The sequence below is a fragment of the Balaenoptera musculus genome, chromosome 3, assembly GCF_009873245.2.
Source record: "Balaenoptera musculus isolate JJ_BM4_2016_0621 chromosome 3, mBalMus1.pri.v3, whole genome shotgun sequence".
In the NCBI taxonomy this organism is placed as follows: Eukaryota; Metazoa; Chordata; class Mammalia; order Artiodactyla; family Balaenopteridae; genus Balaenoptera; species Balaenoptera musculus.
In genome coordinates, this window is record NC_045787.1 from 115,315,518 (window position 1) to 115,335,344 (window position 19,827).

General features: G+C 43.0%; 1 protein-coding gene across 7 annotated transcripts in view; it reads right to left on the reverse strand.

The window, feature by feature from the left end:
* Positions 1 to 19,827, reverse strand: part of SIL1 (SIL1 nucleotide exchange factor) — a 308,254-nt gene that overhangs the window by 244,417 nt on the left and 44,010 nt on the right. For 2 of the 7 annotated variants that reach the window (XM_036846352.1, XM_036846346.1), the window contains exon 1: positions 12,282 to 12,484. The exons of 3 other annotated variants lie outside the window; for them this stretch is intronic. The gene's annotated coding sequence lies outside the window, so the exon portion shown is untranslated. Of the gene's footprint in view, positions 1 to 12,281; positions 12,485 to 19,827 lie in introns of those variants that run through there. 2 more of the 7 variants (XM_036846348.1, XM_036846351.1) reach the window with 2 other exon arrangements.

A 19,827-nucleotide genomic window follows, 5' to 3' on the forward strand; every position in this document is an offset into this window, starting at 1 on the left:
AGCCCAACCAAAGAGCCGGGTAGTCTTCAGTGTTCGGGTGCCTCAGGCCAAACAACCAACAGGGAGGGAACCCAGCCCCACCCATCAGCAGACAAGCGGATTAAAGTTTTACTGAGCTCTGCTCACCAGAGCAACAGCCAGCTGTACCCACCACCAGTCCCTCCCACCAGGAAACTTGCACAAGCCTCTTAGATAGCTTCATCCACCAGAGGGCAGACAGCAGAAGCAAGAAGAACTACAATCATGCAGCCTGTGGAACAAAACCCACATTCACAGAAAGACAGACAAATGAAAAGGCAGAGGGCTATGTATCAGATGAAGGAACAAGATAAAACCCCAGAAAAACAACTAAATGAAGTGGAGATAGGCAACCTTCCAGAAAAAGAATTCAGAATAATGATAGTGAAGATGATCCAGGACCTTGGAAAAAGAATGGAGGCAAAGACTGAAAAGATGCAAGAAACGTTTAACAAAGACCTAGAAGAATTAAAGAACAAACAAACAGAAATGAACAATAAAATAACTGAAAAGAAAAATACACTAGAAGGAATCAATAGCAGAATAACTGACGCAGAAGAACAGATAAGTAACCTGGAAGACAGAATGGTGGAATTCACTGCCGCAGAACAGGATAAAAAAAAAGAATGAAAAGAAATGAAGACAGCCTAAGAGACCTCTGGGACAACATTAAACGCAACAACATTCGCATTATAGGGGTCCCAGAAGGAGAAGAGAGAGAGAAAGGACCAGAGAAAATATCTGAAGAGATTATAGTCGAAAACTTCCCTAACATGGGAAAGGAAATAGCCACCCAAGTCCAGGAAGCGCAGAGAGTCCCAGGCAGGGTAAACCCAAGGAGGAACACGCCAAGACACACAGTAATCAAACTGACAAAAATTAAAGACAAAGAAAAATCACTGAAAGCAACAAGGGAAAAACGACAAATAACATACAAGGGAACTCCCATAAGGTTAACAGCTGATTTCTCAGCAGAAACTCTACAAGCCAGAGGGAGTGGCATAATATATTTAAAGCGATGAAAGGGAAGAAACTACAACCAAGTTTACTCTACCCGCCAAGGATCTCATTCAGATTCGCCAGAGAAATCAAAAGCTTTACAGACAAGCAAAAGGTAAGAGAATTCAGCACCACCAAACCAGCTCTACAACAAATGCTAAAGGAACTTCTCTAGGCGGGAAACACAAGAGTACAAAAGGACCTCCAAAACCAACCTGTAACAATTAAGAAAATGGTCAAAGGAACATACATATCAATAATTACCTTAAACGTGAATGGATTAAACGCTCCAACCAAAAGACACAGGCTCACTAAATGGATACAAAAGGAAGACCCATATATATGCTGTCTACAAGAGACCCACTTCAGACCTAGGGACACATACAGACTGAAAGTGAGGGGATAGAAAAAGATATTTCATGCAAATGGAAATCAAAAGAGAGCAATACTCATGTCAGATAAAATAGACTTTAAAATAAAAAAGAGACAAGGAAGGACACTACATAATGACCAAGGGATCAATACAAGAAAATACAACAATTACAAATATAATTGGGTGCATACACCCAACGTAGGAGCACCTCAATACATAAGACAACTACTAACAGCTATAAAAGGGGAAATCGACAGTAACACAATAATAGTGGGGGACTTTAACACCTCACTTACACCAATGGACAGATCATCCAAACAGAAAATTAATAAGGAAACGCAAGCTTTAAATGACACAATAGACCAGATAGTTTTTTTTTTTAATTCCTGATTAGCTATTTTTTCCTTATTTATTTATTTATTTATTTATTTATTTATTTATTTATGGCTGCATTGGGTCTTCGTTGCTGCGCAGGCTTTCTCTAGTTGCGGCGAGCAAGGGCTACTCTTTGTTGCAGTGCATGGGCTTCTCACTGAGGTGGCTTCCTTGTTGCAGAGCACGGGCTCTAGGCATGCGGGCTTCAGTAGTTGGGGCACGTGGGCTCAGGAGTTCTGGCACATGGGCTTAGTTGCTCCGCAGCATGTGGGATCTTCCCGGACCAAGGCTTGAACCCGTGCCCCCGCCACTGGCAGGCGGATTTTTAACCACTGCGCCACCAGGGAAGCCCCAACCAGATAGATTTAATTGATATTTATAGGACATTCCATCCAAAAACAGATTAGGGCTTCCTTGGTGGCGCAGTGGTTAAGAATACACCTGCCAATGCAGGGGACATGGGTTCGAGCCCCGGCCCGGGAAGATCCCACATGCTGCAGAGCAACTAAGCCCATTGTGACAACTTCGAGCCTGTGCTCTGGAGCCCATGAGCCACAACTACTGAGCCCACATGCCACAACTACTGAAGCCTGCGCGCCTAGAGCCCATGCTCCACAACAAGAGAAGACACCACAACGAGAAGCCCACGCACCGCAACGAAGAGTAGCCCCTGCTCGCCACAACTAGAGAAAGCCCTCGTGCAGCAACGAAGACACAGCGCAGCCAAAAATAAATAAATGAATAAATTTATTTTAAAAAACAGCAGATTACACTTTCTTCTCAAGTGCACATGGAACATTCTCCAGGATAGATCACATCTTAGGGCACAAATCAAGCCTCAGTAAATTTAAGAAAACTGAAATCATATCAAGCATCGTTTCTGACCACAACACTATGAGACTAGAAATCAATTACAGGGAAAAAAACATAAAAAACACAAACACATGGAGGATAAACAATACATTACTAAATAACCAAGACATCACTGAAGAAATCAAAGAGGAAATCAAAAAAATACCTAGAGACAAATTACAACAAAAACACGATGATCCAAAAACTATTCGATGCAGCAAAAGCAGTTCTAGAGGGAAGTTTATAGTAGCAATTACAAGCCTACCGCAAGAAGAACAAGAAAAATTCTCAAATAACAATCTAAACTTAACACCTAAAGGAACTAGAGAAAGAAGAACAAACAAAACCCAAAGTTAGCAGAAGGAAAGAAATCATAAAGATCAAAGCAGAAATAAATGAAATAGAAACAAAGAAACAATAGCAAGATCAATAAAATTAAAAGCTGGGTCTTTGAGAAGATAAACAAAATGGATAAACCATTAGCCAGACTCATCAAGAAAAAGAGGGAGAGGACTCAAATCAATAAAATTAGAAATGAAAAAGGAGAAGTTACAACAGACACCGCAGAAATACAAACCATCCTAAGAGACTACTACAAGCACCTCTATGCCAATAAAATGGACAATCTGGAAGAAATGGACAAATTCTTAGAGAGGTATAGCCTTCCAAGACTGAACCAGGAAGAAATAGAAAATATGAACAGGGCTTCCCTGGTGGCGCAGTGGTTAAGAATCTGCCTGCCAATGCAGGGGACACAGGTTCGAGCCCTGGTCTGGGAAGATCCCACATGCCACAGAGCGGCTGGGCCCGTGAGCCACAACTACTGAGCCTGCGTGTCTGGAGCCTGTGCTCCGCAACAGGAGAGGCCGCGACAGTGAGAGGCCCGCGCACCGTGATGAAGAGTGGCCCCCACTTGCCGCAACTGGAGAAAGCCCTCGCACAGAAACGAAGACACAACACAGCCAAAAATAAATAAATAAATAAATTTATTAAAAAAAAAAAAAAAGAAAATATGAACAGACCAATCACAAGTAATGAAACTGAAACTGTGATTTAAAATCTTCCAACAAACACAAGTCCAGGACCAGATGGCTTCACAGGTGAATTGTATCAAACATTTAGAAAAGAGCTAACACCTATCCTTCTCAAACTCTTCCAAAATATATGAGAGGGAGGAACACTCCCAAACTCATTCTATGAGGCCACCATCACCCTGGTACCAAAACCAGACAAAGATACTACCAAAAAAAAAATTACAGACCAATATCACTGGTGAATATAGATGCAAAAATCCTCAACAAAATACTAGCAAACAGAATCCAACAATACATTAAAAGGATCATACACCACGATCAAGTGGGATTTATCCCAGGGATGCAAGGATTCTTCAGTATATGCAAATCAATCAATGTGATACACCATATTAACAAATTGAAGAATAAAAATCATATGATTATCTCAATAGATGCAGAAAAAGCTTTTGACAAAATTCAACACCCATTTATGATAAAAACTCTCCAGAAAGTGGGCACAGAGGGAACCTACCTCAACATAATAAAGGCCATATATGACAAAACCACAGCAAACATCATTCTCAATGGTGAAAAACTGAAAGCCTTTCCTCTAAGATCAGGAACAAGACAAGGATGTCCACTCTCGCCACTATTATTCAACATAGTTTTGGAAGTCCTAGCCACGGCAATCAGAGAAGAAAAAGAAATAAAAGGAATACAAATTGGAAAAGAAGAAGTAAAACTGTCCACTGTTGCAGATGACATGATACTATACATAGAGAATCCTAAAGATGCCACAGAAAACTACTAGAGCTAATCAATGATTTGGTAAATTTGCAGGAATACAAAATTAATGCCAGAAATTATTGCATTCCTATACACTAAATGATAAAAATCTGAAAGAGAAATTAAGAAAACACTCCCCATTTACCACTGCAACAAAAAGAATAAAATACCTAGGAATAAACCTACCTAGGAGACAAAAGGACCTGTATGCAGAAAACTATAAGATACTGATGAATGACATTAAGATGATACAACAGATGGAGAGATATACCATGTTCTTGGATTAGAAGAATCAATATTGTGAAATGACTCTACTACCCAAAGCAATCTACAGATTCAATGTAATCCCTATCAAATTACCAATGGCATTTTTTACAGAACTAGACAAAAAATCTTAAAATTGTATGGAGACACAACAGACCCCGACTAGCCAAAGCCGTCTTGAGGGGAAAAAACGGAGCGGAGGAATCAGACTCCCTGACTTCAGACTATAGTAGAGAGCTACAGTAATCAAGGCAGTATGGTACTGGCACAGTAACAGAAATATAGATTCAATGGAACAGGATAGAAAGCCCAGAGATAAACCCACACATATATGGTCAACTAATCTATGACAAAGGAGACAAAGATATACAATGGAGAAAAGACAGTCTCTTCAATAAGTGTTGCTGGGAAAACTGGACAGTTACATGTAAAGAATGAATAATTAAAACACTCCCTAACACCATACACAAAATAAACTCAAAATGGATTAAAGACCTAAATGTAAGACCGGACACTATAAAACTCTTAGAGGGAAACCATAGGAACAACACTCTGACATAAATCACAGCAAGATCTTTTTGATCCACCTCCTAGAGTATAGAATAAAAACAAAATAAACAAATGAGACCTAATGAAACTTAAAAAGCTTTTGCAAAGCAAAGGAAACTACAAACAAGATGAAAAAGACAACCCTCAGAATGGGAGAAAATATTTGCAAACGAATCAATGGACAAAGGATTAATCTCCAAAATATATAAACAGCTCATGCAGCTCAATATTAAAAAAACAAACCACCCAATCAAAAAATGGGCAGAAGACCTAAATAGACATTTCTCCAAAGAAGACATACAGATGGCCAAGAAGCACATGAAAAGCTGCTCAACATCACTAATTATTAGAGAAATGAAAATCAAAACTACAATGAGGTATCACCTCACACCAGTTAGAATGGGCATCATCAGAAATCTACAAACACAAATGCTGGAGAGGGGTGTGGAAAAAAGGGAACCCTCCTGCACTGCTGGTGGGAATGTACATTGATACAGCCACTATGGAGAACAGTATGGAGGTTCCTTAAAAAACTAAAAATAAAATTACCATATGACCCAACAATCCCACTACTGGGCATATACCCAGAAAAAACCATAATTCAAAAAGACACATGCAGGGGCTTCCCTGGTGGCACAGTGGTTGAGAGTCTGCCTGCTAATGCAGGGGACACGGGTTCGACCCCTGGTCTGGGAGGATCCCACATGCCGCGGAGCAACTGGGCCCGTGAGCCACAACTACTGAGCCTGCGCGTCTGTAGCCTGTGCTCCGCAACAAGAGAGGCCGCGATAGTGAGAGGCCCGCACACCACGATGAAGAGTGGCCCCCGCTTGCCACAACTAGAGAAAGCCCTAGCACAGAAACGAAGACCAACACAGCCAAAAATAAAAATATAAAAATAAATAAACAAACAAATAAATAAATAAGTAAAAAGACACATGCATCCCAATGTTCATTGCAGCACTATTTACAATAGCCAGGTCATGGAAGCAACCTAAATACCCACCGACAGACAAATGGATTAAGAAGATGTGGTACACATATACAATGGAATATTACTCATGTTAATGCATATGTGTGGAACCTAGAAAAATGGTACAGATGAACTGGTTTGCAGGGCAGAAATAGAGACATAGATGTAGAGAAATAGAGACACAGATGTAGAGAACAAACATATGGACACCAAGGGGGGAAACTGGCGTGGGGGGTGGTGGTGGTGGGATGAATTGGGAGATTGGGATTGACATATATACATTAATATACATTAATATGTATAAAATGGATAACCAATAAGAACCTGCTGTATAAAAAAATAAATAAAATTCAAAAATTCAAAAAAAAAAAATGCTTTCAGTCACGACAGCCAGCAATCGGACCCCATAAACATACCCCTTCCCATTTCTGTGTAGATATGACATGTGACATGGCTAACATCAGACACTACCCAAAGGCTCCAATTTCTAGACCAGGAACACCTGGGCTCAGCTGTGAGCAAGGCCAAGGAGCCACCAGAGAAGCAAATGTAAAGAATAAATTCAATTCCTGCCTCTTTGGAGAAGTCCAAGTAAAAATATCCCTCCTACCTCCACCCATATTCCATTTCTTTCCAAATCTCTTCACATCATTAGGCTTTGAGGCAGACAGTATAGAATAACTTCAGAAAGGGACAAACAACTTCTGCTCTGAATTATTAAGAACATCAATAAGCAAAAAATAAACATCATTCTTACTAATCCTCATGCTTACAAACATCTAATGGCCAAGGAGTTTACTGGACCTGCTACACCCATTTGTTTATACCCTGTACATATCATGCTCAGTGATTAGAAACAGCTCTGCTGGTTGGAAAATGGAACTAATAAAGACAAATCCACAGCTGTGACCCTCCTAAAAGCCAGCTAGCTCCAATCTTTCCATGACAGCCATTAGCTAGAGCCAGCCATCCCATAAGAGGCCCAAACAGGAGAGGGTAACAAAGGCACTATCCCTAAGGCATCTCCAACATGTAAGAGGTCACTCAGTGACCTCTTCAACAGCAGGAACTCTCTTTTCATAACATTTTTCATTGGGCTTGGCACCTAGCAGGGCCTTGAGAAAATAAGTTGAATGGTTGATTATCCTGCTGATGATCGCAGACTCTTGAGGAGTGGGGATGGGCAGCAGAGTCAACAAAAATAGCTTTAGAATCAGAACTGGATTTAAAGACTGACTACACCAAACTTTTTGACCTTGACCAAATCACTTAACCTCACTAAGCTTCAGTTACTTCATCTGTAAAATGGGGATGATACCAACTATCTTACAAGGTTGATGTGAGGACTGAATAAGATAATATTCTCCTGCTTTCACTAGTTTGGGGTTTGAGGTGTTGAAAAAGCTCATGGTAACAGCTGCAATTTCTAGATAGAAAACAAGCCTTGATGACTGTATTAGTGAGACAATATAGGATAAGACCATGCATTCTCAATAAGGGCAAAATCACCCCCAAAGGGGTGAAAATTGATTCTTGGGGAAGAAAAAATCTTAGATATTACAACAGTTTGTGGCCCTCCAAAGAGCCACAGTACATAAACAGATACACAGTACATCTATGGTATTAAAATTCCACTGACTGGAGGCAGGGGGGCAATTAGGGAAAAAAATGTCTCAAAAGGTGCTAATGAAAAAAGGTTGAGAAACACTTGATTAGATGTCCAAAGGGACAACCCAGTTTCCTCAAGAACCTGGTCATACTGGCACCCTAATCTTGCACTTCCGGCCTCCAGAACTGTGGGAAATAAGTGTTTGTTACTTAAACCACCCAATCTATGGTATTCTGTTATAGCAGCCCATAACTGACTAAGTCACTTCTCAATGCCTCAAATAGTGCCTAGGACACTATTAGAAGAATGAGGGCAGACATGGCCAGCCAACATAACCACACCCTTGTCTATCAGTCTGGGCTAAACATAGTTCAGTTGCTCCTGGATTCTATCTCCAAAGTAGAAAATTGCACAAGTGAGGATGTTTACAGGTTTACACAAGTTTACAGGTGTAAACTCTTCACAAATCAGGAAAATTCTGACAGGTTCTTCACATGTGTCCTGAGCAGCTTTTATGAGGTTTTTATCCCAAAGACAAACTCAATTACTGTTGAAGCTAGTAATCAGGGGTTACCGACAGCCCCACCTGAATGACAACAGGCTATCCTCCTCCCCTACTCAGCAGTAAAACCCTTGGTGAAAGTAAAGAAAGAAAAGAAACGGGCAGGATATTCCTTCCTTATAATTAAAATAAGAAGCTCTATGTTATGGAAGACTAAGCCTTGCAGCTTAAAGCCGACTCAGAGAAGGATAAAGCATTCATCCTTGCTCAGAAAGAGAAAAGATTAGCTCCACAAGGACAGGTCTCCAAATTGACACCAAATCCAGGCATTAGAGATTCCTGTGCTACAGAGAGTGATCTAAGCACCAGCTGAGGCCCCAGAGAAAAATCCCCAGGAATCCACAACCAAGGGGCTGGCACTGTAAGAATGTTCAGATTAGCTCTCCTGAAAAGAGGCTTACTCCAAGAAACTGGCAGATGGCCTCCACAGCACAGCTTCACTCAGGAAAGGATAGAAAATGAATGAAAAATAGAACTACCATACGACCCAGCAATCCCACTACTGGGCATACACCCTGAGAAAACCATAATTCAAAAAGAGTCATGTACCACAATGTTCATTGCAGCTCTATTTACAATAGCCAGGACATGGAAGCAACCTAAGTGTCCATCGACAGATGAATGGATAAAGAAGATGTGGCACATATATACAATGGAATGTTACTCAGCCGTAAAAAGAAACGAAATTGAGTTATTTGTAGTGAGGTGGATGGACCTAGAGTCTGTCATACAGATTGAAGTAAGTCAGAAAGAGAAAAACAAATACCAAATTGGGAGATTGGGATCGACATGTATACACTGATGTGTATAAAATGGATGACTAATAAGAAGCTGCTGTATAAAAAAATAAACTAAATAAAATTAAAAAAAAAAAAAAACCCTATCATGAGTACCATTAACTGAGACCACTCCCTGGCTCTACGTTTCCTAAACTATAAAATGGGTGTAAGAATATCTACACCCCATAAAAAAAAGAAAAAAAGAAAAAAAAATACCGTATGCTAACAAATATATAGGAATCCAAAAAAAAAAAAATGGTTCTGAAGAACCTAGGGGCAGGACAAGAAGAAAGACGGAGACATACAGAATGGACTTGAGGACATGGGGAGGGGGAAGGGTAAGCTGGGACGAAGTGAGAGAGTGGCATGGACATATATACACTACCAAATGTAAAACAGCTAGTGGGAAGCAGCTGCATAGCACAGGGAGATCAACTCTATGCTTTGTAACCACCTAGAGGGGTGGGATGGGGGGGTGGGATAGGGAGGGTGGGAGGGAGTGGATATGGGGATATATGTATACGTATAACTGATTCACTTTGTTATACAGCAGAAACTAACACACCATTGTAAAGCAATCATACTCCAATAAAGATGTTAAAAAAAAAAAAAAAGAAAATGAATCAAGAAAAAGACAGGAGGCAGGATGAGAAGGTCAGAGCATGAATCCACAAACATAAATGAAATGACAATTAGAAGGCATCCACCTATTTGGAAAAAGGCACAACTTGCCTTTACAAACGCCCCTGTCTTTCAGAATATTCTCATTTATAGCAAATCTTCATTCTCTGAGGGTGAAAACAGTTATTGCATTCCTATGTCCCAAGAGCTTTCATATGTACTACCTCATTTAACCACTCTTTAAAATATTATTCCCATTTTTATCCCATTTTTGTCCAAGGTCATATGGCTAATAAGAAATAGATTCAGAATCAAAACTCATGTTCAGGGAATTCCCTGGCAGTCCAGTGGTTAGGACTCTGCCCTTTCACTGCCGAGGGCCTGGGTGCAATCCCTGGTAGGGGAACTAAGACCCCACAAGCCTCGTCGCGTGGCCAAAAAAAAAAAAAAAAACATGTTCACCACTAGGTCCACTTCAAATGAACTGTTAATTCACCTGAAGTCAAGGGACAAGATTGCTTACCCATGCCATTTGGGGTTTAAAAAAAAAAAAAAAGTATGGTATCATGTACTAATGAAACTGATCTCTCATATGGTTCAAAAATGTCTCTGTCAGAGTTGGATTTTCAAAACTACTTTGTACAAAGGCCATATCAAAAAAAAAATTTTTTTATATGGGAATTCCCTGGCAGTCCAGTGTTTAAGACTCCACGCTTCCAATGCAGGGGACACAGGTTTGATCCCTGGTCGGGAAACTAAAATCCCATATGCCGTGTGGTGCGGCCAAAAAAAACAAAAACAAAAAACAAAGGCCATATCACTTAAGTGATGCCACCCTCAACCCCCTCCACTTGCACCTACACATACCATTCTAAAGGAGAACAAAACTCAGTGAGAATTAAGTTCTGGCATGTTTATTTCAAACCCTTTTTTTTAACTTTCAGTTTCACTTCATTATCCTTTTCTCCTGTCAATGAAACACACCAGGGCTCAAAATTGGTCTCTGCAGAGAAGTAACAGCTGGTATTCAAAGACAGCAGGAAAGGTGAAGAAAGCAGGAATCAGAGGACAAGGCAATTTCTCATTCCTGAGCTACCACATCCCTACTAACATACTCCCCATTCCCATCGTCTGTAAAATGGGGGCAGTAAGTCTTTTCTGTTGCCAATTTCATCAGAACAGCACATGTATTAATTAGCTGATAAAATTCACCAAACACCCAAAAGAAAGGTAAAAATAAATCTGGTGTGGCAACACCTTTAAAACCCAAGGGCCACGTTCTCAACTGAAGCCACAGACCAAGTCCTGATCCATTTTAAACAAACATCAATCCTAATATCCTCACGTCCTGACTCCCATCAAAATCCTATCCAATCTCCAAATCTGGCTATAGTTTTATCATAAAAGAAAAGAGCTTGGATGGGTTGGGAGCTAAAAAGACACATAGATACAAAACACATCTTTCACACTGTCAAAACAAACACTGTGTTTATAAAAATCAATTTCTTCTCTTAGCAAACATGGAGGATTCATTCTTTGCCTACCTACCTAGTCTGGGTTTAATCTAACCCCCTCAATCCCCCAAAGCAGTTTGCCTTTTTGTTTTGTTTTATTTAGGCCGGAAAGCCAGCTGGACTTGAATCGAGGCCAAGCATTTAAAAATATTAGAAAATTGATCTTACATATGAATCATATTTTTTAAATTATTATTATTTTTTAAGGCATCAAACAGCCCTCTAGCTCCTCTAGTGCAAAGGAAGCCTCCACTGGCCTCTTAGGTGTTGGGCATTTCCTGACTCCTTGTTTTTCCCACATGGGGCTCATATTTCAAATGATTTTCTCCTGCCTCCTGTAGCAGAGAATTTCAAAGCGAGGATTTCCAGACCACCTAAATCAGAACCACCTGGGAAGGATTGCAGGTGCCCATGCCCCACTTTACCCAAAATTCCTGTAAGTAAAACCCAGGGATATGCACAACCTTCTGGGTGATTTGAAACACACCAAAGTCTCTAACCCCTACTTTAAAGGCAAGTATTTCATCTACCAGGGCAAAGGATAACACAAGACAGGAGTGGAAATACGACGCGGGTAAGGCTCAATTCCACATGGTGAAGAGACACCAGAATGTCAACACTGGAGCAGCTGGACAAATGCAGAAATTGAGGCCGGGAAAAGGGAACAGGGAAGGGAACTAAAACAGATGCGAAGCCAAACGCCCGTCTCGGACCCCCATTGCCTCATCTCCTGGACTTTAAGCAGGGTTACGGGAGACGTTTTGAGTGGGAAAAGTAGAGAAGGCAGCCTTGGGCTGAGAAGCCAGGTCTGCGGAAACTAGTGAGGAGCCCAGAGCCCCCTTGTACGTCCCGCTTCGCAGACACCAGGGGGGCGATATGTAGGGGCCCCACAATACTGCTGGGAAGGCGCCGGGGCCTCTGGCGGGAGGAGACCCGGGCAGCGCCCTGAGCCCCCAGCCCAGGCCCAGGGCCGGGCGGCCCTCACCGCCCCTACCTTCGGCTTCCAGCCCGGCAGCCGAGGGGCAGACACAACCCCCACAATTCCAGGCGGCCGCAGCGGCAACCAGCTCCCCGTACGCAGACGCAGCGGCCACCGTCAGAAGCCGTGAGCGCGCGGCTATTATGTCACTCGCCTCCTCGCCCAACTGTCGTCTTCCAGACAGCGTACAGCCGCCTCACTCCCTTTCCCGCACTCGGAGTTGTCAGCCCCACCCATCCCGGCTTCTGTTAAGTCCCGCCCCCTAGCGTCTATCTCAGCAAACCTCCTGGAACTTATTTACCCCAGTATCCCTCCGCCAGCGTGAGGTACCCGCGGGCCTGGTTTTGCTCCTAAACCAGAGCTTAACTTCTTTCTAGCGGAAGGATTATCAGAAAGAAGTCAGAGGAGGACTTCCCTGGTGGTCCAAGGAGGACTTCCCTGGTGGTCCAAGGGTTAAGACTCCAGGCTTCCACTGCAGGGTGCAAGGGTGCGATTCCTGGTTGGGGAACTAAGATTCCCACAAGACGCATAGCGCGGCCAAAAAGAAACCAGAGGTGGTAGGGAGTAAAAAATCAAACTGGTGTGACTCAGTTGGGATAAAGCAGTAAGGAGTCTGAAGCAATAAACAGTCCTTAGAAAATTTATGCAGAATAGGGCACCTGCAAGTCACCTACTTTATATACTTATGTAATGTGTGAATTGACAACGACCAATTATTTTAAAAATAAAAGTCACCAGCAGCTCTAATTCCGTTTTACCACTGAATATCTTATTTATATACGCCAGGTGTTGCGTATACATTATATTTACTTCTTATAACTTTTTTTTTTTTTTTTTTGCGTTGTATCTGTGGCTGAACGCGGGCTTTCTCTAGTTGCGGCGAGCGCGGGCTACTCTTCGTTGCAGTGCACGGGCTTTTCGTTGCGGTGGTTTCTCTCGTTGTGGAGCATGGGTTCTAGGCGTGCGGGCTTCAGTAGTTGTGGCTCGCAGGCTCTAGGGCGCAGGCTCAGTTGTTGTGGCGCACGGGCTTAGTTGCTCCGCGGCATGTGGGATCTTCCCGGACCAGGGCTCGAACCCGTGTCCCCTGCATTGGCAGGTGGATTCTTAACCACTGCGCCACCAGGGAAGCCCCTCATAACTTCTTAAGATCAGAACTGTCACCCCCTTTTTATAGATGGGGAAGCTGTGGCTCAAAGAGGTTGACTTACACAAGTTCATACAGTCCGAAAGTGCTATAACTGGGAATTTAAGTCAGAGAAAGGATAATCTAAACAATAATAGCAAACAATCAACCTATCTGTGGAGTTCCTTTCCCTTTTCCATGTATTATGTGAGCTTCTAGCAGTTAATCTACTTTCTTGATTATGTTTACTTCAAGCAGATGGAAGATTGACTTCACAACCATGAACAAACTTTGGTTAGTAGCCTGGGAAGAGAGAACAAGCCCCTAGGCTTCAGTGAGTAGTGCCACTTTATTAGAAAAACCTACATAAGATAACTTCCCGGGGACTGGGTGGGAAAGGACAGAGAACAGCTCACTTTTCCCATGGAACACCCAGGAGGCTGGTGAGAATAGCTGGGCCCAGGAATAATTCTAGTTTGTGTCACTGCCTAGTACCATGAGGACAGATAATAAATGTTCAACAAGTATTTACTGCATCAGTGATACATTGCAGAGTGAACATATAAATTACAATTGAGCCTGACACAAGTTATAAAAAAGATATTAGTAAAGTACTACAAGAGTAAGATGCTTAAAAATAGAATAACTCAAATCTCAGAATTCATACATAAATGCATGAGCCAAGAGAAGAGTCCAGCTGGACACAGAGCTGCCAACACTCACAGGAGCCTGCCTTCCTTCTTGGGACAGATCTAACCAGCTCAAATATGTGCAGAAGGAAAATTCTGTGTCCCCCCAATCCCCAAACCTCTAAAAGCCCTGATTGAGAACCCCTTCCCAGGGGAACTAGCTCCAAGCTCAAGCCTACTGAGCTGCTAAAATCAGAGTGCAGGGCTGGGCCTAAGCAGATTGCCTCTACTCTCGTGGCCCCCAAACAAGGAGGACCACTGTAAAGGTGGAAAGTTTGAAATCCAGGGATCAGATTGGGTGGTGGGATCACGTTGATCTCTTCTCTGTTTCCCTATATTACTCTTGGAATTGAGCGGAAATAAGTTTTAAATTTTCTTTTCAATAAGTAAACAACAACTAAAAAGCCTTCTGTCCCTTACAGCTCTGTTGGAGAGCTTCCAAGTTCCCTCTTCCACTCCCCAGAAGAGCAAAACCTTGGAAAGGTAAAGAGCCAGGGGAACCACCTTCAACCTTGCCACCATCAATTAAAGGAAACCACAGCACCCACCCCCAGAGCCCTGGCTAAGCAGAGATTTATATGATCAATCTGGCCTACCTCAACAAGCAAAATGTGTGAATAGATCATTTCTCCTCTGATCAAACTTTCTCAATTAATCTCCAACAAGCCTGATACCCAGTTGTGTGAAAGCATTCCTGGCATCAGGAATTGGCTCCCTGCTCTCTCTGGATGGCCCTAAAATGTTGAATGTGGGGAGCCGGAGCCCTAGCTCTCTGTCTCACCACCCTATTGTCCTGCCCCCTCCTCTCTGTGTACCCCCCAATCCCAGCTCTCACCATACACTTTATTTTTTTTTATTTAATTTATTTATTTATTTGGTTGCACCAGGTCTTAGTTGCAGCAGGTGGGCTCCTTTAGTTGTGGCTTGAGGGCTCCTTAGTTGCAGCTCGCTAGCTCCTTAGTTGCAGCACCTGGGCTCCTTAGTTGTAGCAGGTGGGCTCCTTAGCTGTGGCATACAAACTCTTAGTTGCGACATGCATGTGGGATCTAGTTCCCTGGCCAGGGATCGAACCCTGGCCCCCTGCATTGGGAGCACAGAGTCTTAACCACTGCGCCACCAGGGAAGTCCCTCACCATACACTTTAAATCCTGCTGCCAGGAATCACTTCTGAACTCCAGACATTTTATTTACTTGAACATGAGTACCAAGCTACATGTGGTAAGGATACATCTCTGATACTATCCCACCTGTTCTTACCCTCAAAGAGCTCAGAGTCAGATGAGAGACACAGAAATGTAAACAGATCAAATCAACACAGTCCAGCAAGGGCCATAAAACAGAAATATTAACAAAGAGCTATAAGTTCACACTGCTGTCTATCTTTCCAGATCCCTTACGTGAATAAAACTTTTTCACATTCATCATCTTGTTTGCTTCAGACAGCCCTATGAGGCAGATGGGGCCAATTTTTATCCCCATTTTACAAATAAAAGAAAAACTCTTCTCTCTGAACTCTTCAGAGCTGTGCTGTCCAACACAGTAGCCAATAGCCACATGCAGTATTTAGATTTAAATTAATTAAAATTAAATAAAATTTTAAGTTCAGTTCCTTAGTCACACCAGTCACATTTCAAGTGCTCAAGAGCCACATGTGGCTAATGTCTACCATATTGGACAGTGCAGATTATGAAACATTTCCATCATCGCTAAAAGCTCTGTTGGAAAACAGTGCTTTAGAGGTCCTGAGAGGCTGAGAGTCAGTGCAAGGGCAGGAGTGTGAAGCTAGAGAGAGCTCTCTGCATTCCCAGAAAAGCTAAATCGAGCTGCCAACATGGAAGAAGCAAGAAGCTGAGAGTGAGAAGCTGAGGGGCACTGCCAAGGAGACCAAGAGGAACTGGCCATCTGAACCAGGGTCCTCTACTACCTGTGCTGCACTCAGATGCAGTAGGTGGCAGCAGCTAAGGCAGGGCAAAGACGAGATGACCTCTGCCCTGGGACCAGGCACACTTGAGCCCATCAGCAGCTTCCTTGGTGCCAGTCAGGAATTCTAGGTCTCTCTATCCCAGGAGACATCAACGACCCCAGTGTCTGTGCTTTGCTCAGGTGCATTTCTGAAGGCCTCAGTAGCAGAAAAGGAAAATTTAAAAAACAGTGTTTTCAGCCCCTGTGAAAGGGATGTGAGGCCTCTGGATGGCAGCCTCCCACCTGCTAGAAGCCTTTGGCATCTCCAGGGGGTTTTGGCCAGAAAAAGGTAAGTAAATTTAAGCTGCACTTGCTTTCAGCTAAACAGGCCTCTCTGGTTCAAAGGGAAAGCACGCAAAAGAAGAGACTCAGAAGACAGACAAGATTCAAAGGGTTCTCACCAAACAGCTCCCACTGAGGCCAAAGCTAAACCCCAAGAACCATGATTCTGTCTCCAGAAACACCTTCAACCACACACCTACTCATGTACACAGCCATTTGACACAAATGTACTGCCTATGGGCACCCGCAAAGGCACTGAATCACAGGAACACACACACAGAGCAGACACAGCTACAGCCGCATAACAAAGCATCCACAGTCATTTATTTAGCAATTTGGGCAGGGCTTGGCAGGGAAGAATAGACTCTGCTCTGTGCACTGTCCACTGGCGTGGCTCAACTAAGGCGTGGTTCTCACTCACATGGCTGGCAGTTGACGCTGGCTGTCAGTTGGGACCTCAGCTGGGGCTGTCAGCCAAGACACTGACAAGTGGCCTCTCCCAGTATCTGCTTGGCCTCCTCACAACTTAGTGGCTGGTTTCCAAGAATGAGCATCCCAAGAGAACCAAGCATTAAGGTGCATGGTATTTTCATGATCTAGCCTCAGAAGTCACGTAGCATTATTTCTGCCATACTCTATTGGTTGAACCCTTCTCTCCTCTGACATTGTCCCTAATAAAGGTCCCCAAGCACCAAAGCTTTGGGAGATCACATGTGGAGAATAAGGCTTGCCACGTGGCATGTCACAGGACGTTGGATCATCAAATCCAACATCGTTGTCAGCAGAGAGCCTAGAATTGGGGTTGTAGAGCAGTGTAAGAACAGGCTTTGAAATTGGACAGACGTTTTAAGTCCTGACTGCCCCTCACTAGCTAAGCAAGTTGCTTTAACCTTAACCAATGTTAGAGGTGTGTTTCCTTATTTGTAAAACGGAGATAATATTAGTACTCACCTCAGTAATTGTTATGGAGATTAAATGGGATAATATATATAAGGCATTCAGCCCGGTGCCTGGCACAGTAAGTGCTGAATAGTTCTTAGCTATTACTATTCTTTTCCATGCCTGTTGGCTACACAGATGTTGTGCTAGAAGCTGGGCAAAGTTAAATCACACACATATACACGTGTGGGTACTTATAGACTCACACAGGGGATCCGGCTTTATATCCTTACTTATATTCTAAGTAATTATCCCACTCACAGACGTACACATATTACACACATATTATACATCATGCCCAGACTCTATAGGAGCTTTTGCGGAAAGGTTGGAAGAAGAGGTATTACTAAGGCAGACAAATCCTCCTTCCAGTCAAAAATGAGACACAAAAAAATGAAAGGTATGGCAGTGTCTCTGGGACAGAGGATTTCAAGGAGGTTCTTCTGGGGAAAAGAATACTGCATTTTCTGAGCTGGGTTAGAGTGACAAGTTGAATGGTTTTTCTCAGCAGTGTCTTTATTAGTCCATATGTTGGAGCACACAACAGGCCAGCTCAGGTGTCAAGGGGCTGGTCACATGCAACTAATCATTCTTATTTGTTTACCTAGTGTGGCTTCCCATTTCCCCATAGCCTCTGCAGAGATGCCCAGGGTGGGAGGCATTGGCACCAAGATCATTATGGAATTATGAGACCCATCGAACCATCATTAGAGCCACTGTGGGGAAATAAATCTTCCCTGGCTAGAACTGGACTGCACAGCCATGGGAACCCTCCTAATGTGTGTTCCTCAGGAACTGGCAGGGGTAAGAGCTGAAGAGTGGGGTAAGGTTAAGGGGTCCTTCTCCAGGGCTGGGGATCTAGGGGCTCTGGCCTTGTCCACTCCTCATCCTGGGGAACAATGATAATAATGACAACCTAATGTTAAACAGAACTTTACAGTTTATATCACTTTCTTGCATTCATTATACCATTTAATTCTCATAGGAATCCTGTGAGATGCAGGATACATTGTCCATCATTAACCATGGTAGAGATGACCCATGGTAGCCCCAAAATGGAACATGTGGAATGGAGTGCTTCTAAGAGTCCAGTTAGACCTCAGCTTTGATCTATCTGCAAATCTGATATTTTCATATTACAAATAGGTCAGATTTTATCTACCAGAGTATATCCATTAGTTAACAAATTTATTGAGTTCATAAGCCAGGTGGTATGCTAAGAGCTGGCAATATATGGTGAGTGAGCTGACTTAGTCCTCAAGTAAATTAAAGAAAGCCTCAACTTTTCTGCACTCCTGTCATTGACAGGTGGATTATATTTCCCCTCCCTTTGAATCTGGGTTGGCCTGTGACTGCTTTGACCAATGGAGTACAGAAGAAGTGACACTCTTGAATTATAAACCCCATCTTTCAGAGTTTCCATTTTGGTTTTTTGGATACCTGAGCCACTCTTTAATAAGTCCAATCACTCTGAGGGAGGGACAGTATGGCAAGGGGCCCAGCTGAGCCCAGGCTTCCAGCTGACTTGCCAAGGTACCAGACATGTGAGTGAAGCCTTCTTGGACCCTCTAGACCAGACCAATTTCTAGCTGAGTGCCGATGAGCGGTGCCAGTCAATATCACATAGAGCAGAAGAATCATCCAACTAAACCCTTCCTGAAGTCCTGTTGCACAAAATCATGAGATGTAACAAAATGGTTGTTTTGGCAAACCTCTTCTATAAAGGGCCAGATAGTAAATACTTTAGGCTTTGCGGGCCATGTACCATCTCTGTCACATATTGTTCTTGTTTAGGGGGTTTCTTTTACAACCCCTTAAAAATGTGAAAAAAAAAATTCTTAGTTTTTCAGTTATATAAAAACAGGTGAGGGACTTCCCTGGTGGTGCAGTGGTTAAGAATCCACCTGCCAATGCAGAGGACACGGGTTCGAGCCCTGGTCCTGGAAGATCCCACATGCCGCGGAGCAACTCAGCCCACAACTCAGTAATTGTGCACCACAACTACTGAGCCTGCACTCTAGAGCCTGTGAGCCGCAACTACTGAAGCCCGTGTGCCACAACTACTGAAGCCCATGTGCCTAGAACCCGTGCTCCGCAACAAGAGAAGCCACCTCAATGAGAAGCCTGTGCACCGCAACAAAGAGTAGCCCCCACTCGCCGCAACTAGAGAAAGCCCGTGCAGCAACGAAGACCCAGTGCAGCCAAAAATTAATTAATTAATTAATTAATTAATTTAAAAACAACAGCAACAACCAAAAAAACAGGTGGTAGGCTGGATCTGGCACATGGGTCCTACTATGCCAACCTCTGCTTTAGGCCACTAAGGTTTGGGGTAGTTTGTTACCTAGAAATAGCTAACCAGAACAGCCCCTTCATTCATGAAGCTAGAAGACTGAGGAAGACAACATAAAACAAAAAAACAATTACTAGTTAATCAAATTGCTACATATGCTCCAAATGCCATGGGACTTTAACAGCACTGATGGCTCCAGGAAAGGACTCCCCAAAAAGGTAACATTTAGACTGAGACTTGAAGGATAACTATAAGTTTGCAGGTGAAAAGAAA